The sequence below is a fragment of the Terrapene carolina genome, unplaced genomic scaffold (assembly GCF_002925995.2).
Source record: "Terrapene carolina triunguis isolate 2854851 unplaced genomic scaffold, T_m_triunguis-2.0 Scaffold33788, whole genome shotgun sequence".
Lineage (NCBI taxonomy): Eukaryota > Metazoa > Chordata > Testudines > Emydidae > Terrapene > Terrapene triunguis.
In genome coordinates this window covers 1-9,284 of record NW_020698139.1, presented here as the reverse complement: position 1 = coordinate 9,284, position 9,284 = coordinate 1, and positions in this window count along the sequence as shown.

Sequence of the window (9,284 nt, the reverse complement as noted above, 5' to 3'; positions counted from 1 at the left end):
AGACCCCATTGGGAGTTGGGCATCTGAGTGCTAAAGACAAGCACACTCCTGTGAGCTGTTTTTGGGTAAACTCGCAGCTTTGAGACAAGTAATTCAGACCCTGGGTCTGTGTTGAAGTGGACTGGAGTGTCTAATTCAGCAAGACGGGGTGCTGGAGTCCTGAGCTGGCAGGGAAAACAGAAGCAGGGGTAGTCTTGGCACATCGGGTGGCAGCTCCCAAGTACTTGTGGCACCTTAGAGACTAACAAATTTATTAGAGCATAAGCTTTCGTGGGCTACAACCCATGTAAGGACCAATCAAAGAGAAAGCAAAATCCAATAGACTCTAGAACACAGAAGAAGAGAGATGTTTCTAGACACTGGCCAGGTCTACACTAGAAACTTTTACCAGTGTAATAATGTTAGTTAGAGATGAAGGGACTCTGCATATCTACTCTCCTGCCTCCAATTGTCTCATAGTCTCTTCACAGACCCACTGCCTTCCCTTCTTCTTGTGGTACCTCCAAGCTTACCATGGGCTTGGATGAACTAAGATAAGGTGGGACCAGGTAGCTGAGTAATGAAGAGATGTGCCCAGATGTAAAACAGAGATTTATGTAGTATTTGTGATACAAATTCAGGGATATTTGTTCAAGGGGTTCTTAAAATACTTCTTCCCCCAAATGAGCTGATTATTATTTTCAAAGGATTCTGAAATGCACGTGCATACAAAAATGCTTTTAGAAGTAATGAATTGTAAAAGGCATGAGGTAGATTTTGTAGTGAAATTTTAGAGAGTTTTGCACAGGGTGCTCCTCAGATACAGCACCACAAGTAAGGTTTCAGAGTGGTAGCCATGTTAGTCTGTATCAGCAAAAACAACGAGGAGTCCTTGTGGCACCTTGGAGACTAACAAATTTATTTGGGCTTTAAGCTTTCATGGGCTACAACCCACTTCATCAGATGCATGAAGTGAAAAATACAGGAGCAGGTATAAATACATGAAAGGATGGGGGTTGCTTTACCAAGTGCCACTTTTAGGTCTATTTGCTTCAGGTAACCTACTTGCCTCCAGCTTTCATCCAGACCACATCACATGATCCATTGTCTACAGCCAAGCTCTAACATACAACCGCATTTGCTCCAATCCCTCAGGCAGAGACAAATACTTACAGAATCTCTATCAAGTGTTCTTAAAACTGCAATACCCACCTGGTGAAGTGAAGAAACAGATTGACAGAGCCAGAAGGGTACCGAGAAGTCAGCTACTATAAGACAGGCCCAACAAAGAAAGTAACAGAACGCCACTAGCCGTCACCTACAGCCCCCAACTAAAACCTCTCCTGAAGGACGATCCCTCACTCTCACAGACCTTGGGAGACAGGTCAGTCCTCGCCTACAGACAGCCCCCCAGCCTGAAACAAATACTCACCAGCAACACCACACCATACAACAAAAACACCAACCCAGGAACCAAACCCTGCTACAAACCCCAGTACCAACTCTGTCCACATGTCTATTCAAGGGACACCATCATAGGACCTCACCACATCAGCCACACCATCTGGGGCTCGTTCACCTACCAATGTGATATATGCCCTCATGTGCCAGCAATGCCCCTCTGCCATGTACATTGGCCAAACAGGACAGTCTCTACACAAATGGACATAAATCTGACATCAGGAATCATAACATTAAAAAACCAGTAGGAGAACACTTCAATCTCTCTGGTCACTCAATAACAGACTTCAAAGTGGCAATTCTTCAACAAAAAAACTTCAAAAACAGACTCCAACGTGAAGCTGAAGAACTAGAATTAATTTGCAAACTGGATACAATCAGACTAGGCCTGAATAAAGACTGGGAGTGATTGGGTCATTACAAAACCTAAACTTAATTTCCCCAATACTAATTTATCCCTACTGTTACTCAGACATTCTTGTCAACTGTCTGTAATGGGCCACTCTCTTACCACTTAAAAAGTTGTTTTTTCCTCCCTTGGTAGCCTGCTGTTTATTGATTTAATCTCATTAGACTGACCTCACACTTGGAAAAGCAACCCCCATCCTTTCATGTATTTATACCTGCTCCTGTATTTTTCACTTCATGCATCTGATAAAGTGGGTTCTAGACCACAAAAGCTTAAGACCAAATAATTTTGTTAGTCTCTAAGGCCTGGTCTACACTAGGCGTTTATGTCGAATTTAGCGCCGTTACATCGAATAAACCCTGCACCCGTCCACACCACGATGCTATTTAGTTTGACATAGAGGTCTCTTAAATTCGACTTCTGTACTCCTCCCCAACGAGGGGAGTAGCGCTAAATTCGACATGACCATATCGAATTAGGCTAAGTGTGGATGGAAATCGACGCTAATAGCTCCGGGAGCTATCCCACAGTGCACCACTCTGTTGACGCTCTGGACAGCAGTCCGAGCTCGCATGCTCTGACCAGCCATACAGGAAAAGCCCCGGGAAAATTTGAATTCCTTTTCCTGTCTGGGCAGTTTGAATCTCATTTCCTGTTTGGACATCATGGCGAGCTCAGCAGCACTGGCAACGATGCAGAGCTCTCCAGCAGAGATGGCCGTGCAATCTCAGACTAGAAAGAGGGCCCCAGCATGGAATGATCGGGAAGTCTTGGATCTCATCGCTGTGTGGGGTGATGAGTCCGTGCTTTTCGAGCTGTGCTCCAAAAGACGGAATGCAAAGATCTATGAGAAGATCTCTAAAGCCATGGCAGAGAGAGGATACAGCCGGGATGCAACGCAGTGCCGCGTGAAAATCAAGGAGCTGAGACAAGGCTACCAGTTGACCAAAGAGGCAAAGGGACGCTCCGAAGCCCAGCCCCAGACATCCCGTTTCTACGAGGCACTGCATTCCATCCTAGGTGCGGCTGCCACCACTACCCCACCAGTGACCGTGGACTCTGAGGATGGGATATTGTCCACGGCCGGTTCCTCGGACATGTTAGCGGACAGGGAAGATGAGGAAGGAGATGAGGAGGACGAGGCAGTCGACAGCGCTTGCAACGCTGATTTCCCCGACAGCCAGGATCTCTTCATCACCCTCACAGAGATCCCCTACCAACCGTCCCCAGCCGTTAACCCGGACACAGAATCAGGGGAAGGATCAGCCAGTAAGTGTTTTAAACCTCTAAACATTTATTTTTAACAGAACAGGAATTTTAACAATACCAACAATGGGTTTCTCATGATTAGTTTGCCCTAGGCGCTTAACGTTTCAATCCCTGGCAGTGCAACTATTAAAAACAAATCTAACAATGTCCGGTTTTGCATGATTGTTCTGCCCAAGCCGCTCTACTGTTTAGTCCCTGTGCAGCTACAGTAAAATGCGGTCTACATGTCCGGGGATAGAGCAGAAATCCTCCTGGGACATCTCGACGAAGCTCTCCTGGAGGTAATTGGAAAGCCTTTGCATCAGGTTCCTGGGGAGAGCGGCCTTATTGGGTCCTCCGTGGTATGAAACATTTCCGCGCCAGGAGACCATCAGGTACTCCGGGATCATTGCCCTGCAGAGCATGGCGGCATACGGCCCTGGTCTTTGCAGGCTTTCCCGAAGCATTCTTTCTTTATCTCTGTCTGAGATCCTCATCAGGGTGATGTCGCTCATGGTGACCTGCTTTGAATTAGGTAGGGGAATGTTAGTATTGGGACTGCTTGCCCGTTCCTTTACAGAACTGTAACCGCCGGTTTACAGCCACGTGGTGGAGGCGGCAGAGGGGCGGCATACAGGGATCTTTCCCTGGGACAGCCGTGAGGGGGTGGGACAGGGGCAGAGTTGATGCTTGCCGGATTGCTGGCAGCAGGGACTAGCATTGCTTTCAGTGTGAAAGGAGGCCAGTGCTACTATCAAAGTTTTAAGCAGCCACAAGTCTACGGCTTACCATGTCTGCCTGCTACACAAATTCCGGTGTCCTGCCCCGCTTCTCAAATCGGCAGTGCAAGACCCCAGGCACTGAATGCGAGGGCCGAAAATTCGACCTTGTCCTGAGTGCGCATGTGATAGGTACAGTGCATGGTCTTGTTCACAGAGAAAGACTATGTTCTTTGTTCACAACGAAATTTATCTTTCTGAGGAATTCACTCCCTTTTTCCCATTCCCACAGCCACATCTGCGACTGTCTCCCAACACAGCCTGGCATCACACTCCCAGAGGCTAGCGCAGATTAGGCGAAGGAAGAAGAGGACGTGGGAGGACATGTTCTCGGAACTAATGGGCTGCTCCCGAGCCCAGACAGCACAGCAGACCCAGTGGAGGGAGAACTTGTCCCAAATGCACCGGACACACATGGAACTTGAGGAGAGGTGGCGGCAGGAAGACCAGCAGGCGACTCAAACGCTGCTTGGACTAATGAAGGAGCAAACAGACACGCTCCGGCGCCTTGTGGATGTTCTGCAGGAACGGAGGCAGGAGGACAGAGCCCCGTTGCAGTCTATCAGTAACCGCCCTCCCCCGCCACCAAGTCCCATACCCCCCTCACCCAAAGTCCAAAGAAGGAGGGGCGGCAGAGTCCGTGAAAACTCTCACTCCACCCCTGCAGACTGCTCTACTACTAGAAGGCTCTCATTCCCCAAAATTTGACAAGTCCTTTCCTTCCCGCCTCACACAAGCCCCCGTCCAAGTTTCACCCCCCCAGTTTCATGTGTAGTTGCTAATAAAATGTACGTTTCTGTTATTTACTGTTTCCATCATGTTCTTTTGGAGGAGAGTCTGTCTGAAGGGGGGGAAGGGGGTTGGTAATTGGACAGGACAGTCACCTTTACCAGGGTACACAGGCGGGGGCAGGTCCAGCAGCAGGGCACATACACAGTGCAGTGACTAGTTACCCTGGTCAGTCTGGGAGGTGGTTTTCATGTTCTGGGCAGGGGGGGGGTTGCTCTGTGACTTTGTGGCGGGGGAGGGCAGTTACAGATCTTATGCAGCAGTCCTTATCCTGGATCACAGAGCCACACAGCAGGGGATCTGTAACCCTCCTCCCCCTGCCACAAAGTCACATAGCCCCCACATACACGCAGTCCCGATCAGGAGGGCTGGCAGGCTCCGTTGAAACAACCAGTCCACCAGTCCGGAGCCTGTCATTCCTGGAGTTTAGAAGCGTCATTTGCATCAGTACAGTACACCCGCTCCCTACCACAGTCTGCGTCCCAGGTTTAAAACATTCCCGCGAAAACAGTAATAAAGAAAACGGTGTCCATTAACAAAATAGAAGTCATTTTATTTTTAAACGTGTGTTGGAAGGGGGTGAAGGGGGTATGTAACTGGAGAGGATACTGAACATTTAGTGGGTAAAGAAAGGGGGGCAGGTTCAGCTTCTCTGTACACAAACTTAAAAGTCACAGGTTACCCTGCTCACTCAGGAACCTAGCTTTCAGAGCCTCCCGGATGCACAGCGTATCCCGCTGGGCTCTTCTAATCGCCCGGCTGTCTGGCTGGGCGTAATCAGAAGCCAGGCTATTTGCCTCAACCTCCCACCCCGCCATAAAAATCTCCCCCTTGCTCTCACAGAGATTGTGGAGCACACAGCAAGCTGCTATAACAATGGGGATATTGGTTTCGCTGAGATCACAGCGAGTCAGTAAGCTTCTCCATCTCCCCTTGAGACGGCCAAAAGCACACTCCACCACCATTCTGCACTTGCTCAGCTGGTAGTTGAAGAGTTCTTTTTCAGTGTCCAGGGCGCCAGTATAGGGCTTCATGAGCCAGGGCATTAGCGGGTAGGCTGGGTCCCCGAGGATCACTGTAGGCATCTCCACATCCCCAAGAGTTATTTTGTGGTCCGGGAAGTAAATACCTTCCTGCAGCCGTCTAAACAGACCAGAGTTCCTGAAAACGCGAGCGTCATGAACCTTGCCCGGCCATCCGACGTTGATGTTTGTAAAACGTCCCCGATGGTCCACCAGTGCTTGCAGCACCATTGAAAAGTAGCCCTTTCTGTTAATGTACTGGCTGGCCTGGTGGTCCGGTCCCAGGATAGGGATGTGAGTTCCATCTAAAGCCCCACCGCAGTTTGGGAATCCCATCGCGGCGAAGCCATCTATGATGGCCTGCGCATTTCCCAGGGTCACTACCTTTGAGAGCAGTACCTCAACAATTGCGTTGGCTACTTGCATCACAACAACCCCCACGGTAGATTTGCCCACGCCAAAGTTGTTCGTGACTGACCGGTAGCTGTCTGGCGTTGCAAGCTTCCAGAGGGCTATGGCTACTCGCTTCTGGACAGTCAGGGCTGCTTGCATCCGGGTGTCATTGCGCTTCAGGGCAGGGGACAGCAACTCACAAAGTTCCAGAAAAGTCCCCTTCCGCATGCGAAAGTTTCGCAGCCACTGGGATTCATCCCAGACCTGCAGCACTATGCGGTCCCACCAGTCCGTGCTTGTTTCCCGGGCCCAGAATCGCCGTTCCACAAGACCCATTGTCACCGTGATGTCCTCGGCGCTGGGTCCCGTGCTTTCTGACAGGCCTGTGCTACTCTCCGACTTCAGGCCCTCACCGCGGTGCCGTAGCCTCCTCGCCTGATTTATCTGCATCTGCCTCTGGGAAAGGTGGATGATAAGCTGCGAGGCGTTGACAACGGACACAACTGCAGCGATGGTCGCAGCGGGCTCCATGCTCGCAGTGCTGTGGCGTCCGCGCTGTCACTGACCAGAAAAGTGCGCGAACTGATTTCCCGCCGGCGCTTTCAGGGAGGGAGGGAGGGCGGTAGTGACGGACGGATGACGACAGTTACCCAAAAGCACCCTCGACACATTTTTTTACCCAGAAGGCATTGGCGGCTCGACCCAGAATTCCAATGGGCAGCGGGGACTGCGGGAACTGTGGGATAGCTGCCCACAGTGCACCGCTTCCAATGTCGACGCTTTCCCCGTTAGTGTGGACTCACAAAGTCGAATTACTGTCCTTAGTGTGGACACACACGTTCGACTTTGCAATATCGATTCCACATATTCGATTTAAGTGAAATCGAACTACTCTCGTAGTGTAGACATACCCTAAGGTGCCACAAGGACTCGTTGGCGTTGTTTTCTCCACAAGTAACGAGTATTCAGATTGCTTCATCCATCATAAGACAAGAAATGGTAAATATTAGATGAGAACACAAAAATATGTGCCTACTCAGCACTCTGCTTTCAGAAAAAATACTTTCTAGATGCTATTGTTTTGTCAAAAGAATTTTCAATTTTAAATAAACCTCATACACAAATCTTGTGATTAGAGGAGCACAAGTTATGGTCTTCCTACAGCTCCTTTCAATGTGAATGCACTGGCTTTTAAATGAGCCATTGTGTAATTTGGAGTAGTTTTCAAGTTACCAGAATATGGTGATGGAGTCAGGTTAATTGGCTGTCCTTGTGAATATGGTAACACTCTTGGCGCTAATAGCACAGAGTTTGGTGACTTCAAAGAGTACCATCAGGTAGGCTTCACTGACTTCCTGCAGGCCCATAATGCAGTTGAAGGCTGCCCTGAAGAACTAGTTTATATGCCTGACTCTGCCACAGAGTTTCTATGGGATGCTTAGCACATCACTTAAAGAATTTTTTTTTTCTCTCCACATTTATTATATGCTCCTTATATTCTAATTGTCCAACTTGGCACACCAGGGTTGTGATTTGCCGAAGTGCAGAGCTCACAGCTTCAACTGAAGTCCCTGAGAGCTGTGCTTTGAACAGATAAAGTGATATAGAATGCTAAACAATCTGAAAAATCAGGAGTCTCAAATTGTGTACCCAAAATTAGCGGACACGTTTGATCTTAATTTCTTTGTGACTTTTCCCGCATCTATTAAATACGTATACCATTCCTTATGTTAGAAGGGTGTTGTTAAAATAAATTCATTATTTTTTTGGTGAAGCAATCAAATAATATACTGATGAGCTCCATAGAAAAGCTTATGAGGAAATTAATAATTTTCTATTCAGAGCAAGCCTTGAATAGGGTGTAGTATATAAGGGCTAAGGCCGTATAATTAACAATAAGAAGTGGGGAAATAGCTTCTAATTCATGAACACCAACCATAAGTGTACTGAAAGATGTAGGGGTCCTGTATGTAGTGGGGGAGTGGGGAGGTGGATGGGAATTGAATACTGTATCTGTCACTGTGCCTCAGTGGGTCACAGATGAGAGTACTAGTTTCAGGACAAACTGCTGAGAAATAGGGCAGATTCGCCCCAAATTTGTACTTATTCTATCATTAGATTTACCAAGCCAGTAACAAAAGTAATCTTCTGTCTCTCCACATTGGGTACCAAGAAGTCAAAAATGCAGTCTCCTTAGGCATTCCAGACTTTATTTCACCACCAAGACACTAGACTTTATGATGAGTGGTTGTTAAAAACCAACTTCATCAAACGAAGGGTTCTTCTGATCTCAAGAGATCAGACACATAATCAGGTCAGTATATAACTCAGATCTTACCCAATAATCACATTGTTGCCAATCCTTTAGTAATTAAAATCTAAAGGTTTATTTATAAAGAAAAGAAGAAGAGACTTTAAATGGTTAATAGATAATATACATACAATAATTTCAATATTCTTATATCAGGTTTGTAGCAGTGACGTTACAGACTGTGGTAACTACAAAAGAACTTCCATAGATTAGAATGTCTCTTTTAGTTGTAAATCCATAGTCCAGAGAACCAGAGCAGGAAAGAGGCAAGATGGAGATGTTTCCAGGGTTTTTTATATCCTTTGCCATGCACCTGGAGATTTTTTCTTTCAAAAAGAGCCCACAGTCTCAGTTTGTGGGAAGATATAGGCACAAGATGGAGTCCAGGGTCACATAAGCAAGTAACATGCCTTAAAATGGCTTGCTGACTCACAGGGCAGCAATTACCCATATTCTGGCTGGGGCTGGATGTAAACTTGAATAGTCCATTCACAGTGTGCTGGCTAGGCTGGATGTAAACGACCTTGTGGGTGTTACCCCAGGAACAACACATTTAAGATATAGATACATAGTCAATATTCATAACTTCGGATGCAGTGATGATACATGGATTTAAACATGATTATCTTATTTAGCTAATCATAACTTTCCATTGACACCTTACATGATATAATTTATGCAAGTTTTGTTGCAATTGTCTAACTGGTAGCAACAATGATATACATGGTCATATTTCAGTCCTAGAGCATCACAGTATCATAAATAATACACACAAAAGGAACAAATTAGGGTTTCATGGGCAAACAATACTGTCATTTACTAATTTTGAGTGCTTGACTTTGTAAACTTAACTTCCTTTAACATAGATTTTTCCCTCCTGTGTAATGTGCAAT